This window comes from Priapulus caudatus, unplaced genomic scaffold, assembly GCF_000485595.1.
Source record: "Priapulus caudatus unplaced genomic scaffold, Priapulus_caudatus-5.0.1 Scaffold189, whole genome shotgun sequence".
NCBI lineage: Eukaryota > Metazoa > Priapulida > Priapulimorpha > Priapulimorphida > Priapulidae > Priapulus > Priapulus caudatus.
Window position 1 is genome coordinate 273171 of NW_014577250.1, and position 469 is coordinate 273639.

The following is a 469-nucleotide window of genomic DNA, read 5'->3' on the forward strand; positions in this document are numbered from 1 at the left end:
CCGTGCCCGGCAGCCGTCAGATATATGCCGGCTGCCGGGCATATAGCCATTCTGTATTATTTAACTCTGTCGTTTGTCTATTTATTATACGAAACGTACGGACAATAATGCAATAACAAAGATAAAACATGGTGTCGGAAGTGGGATACGAACCCATGCCCTCATACGAGGCACGTATATACTATACACACGCGTATAACTTACTGTAACGGTGCATGCCTGTTGGCTAGGTAGCAAATATGATAGTTTTGATAATTGATTGAAGTGCGTGCTGAAGGGAACGGGATCGATAGACCGATCAGTGCCATTAAAAAGGAAATGGGGTTACGAGGGTCGTAAATGACAAACGAATTAATGTGTATGCATGACACAATAAAAATGCGAGTATATATGCAAGCACGCGCGTGAGAGAGAGAGAGAGAGAGAGAGAGAGAGAGAGAGAGAGAGAGGAGGAGGAGGTAGTTAAGTA

The 469-nt window shown here is 43.9% G+C and overlaps 1 protein-coding gene across 1 annotated transcript in view; it reads left to right on the top strand.

The window, feature by feature from the left end:
* The window catches only part of LOC106807007 (lachesin-like), a gene marked incomplete in the record, with an annotated part of 17418 nt that overhangs the window by 13328 nt on the left and 3621 nt on the right, over nucleotides 1-469 (top strand).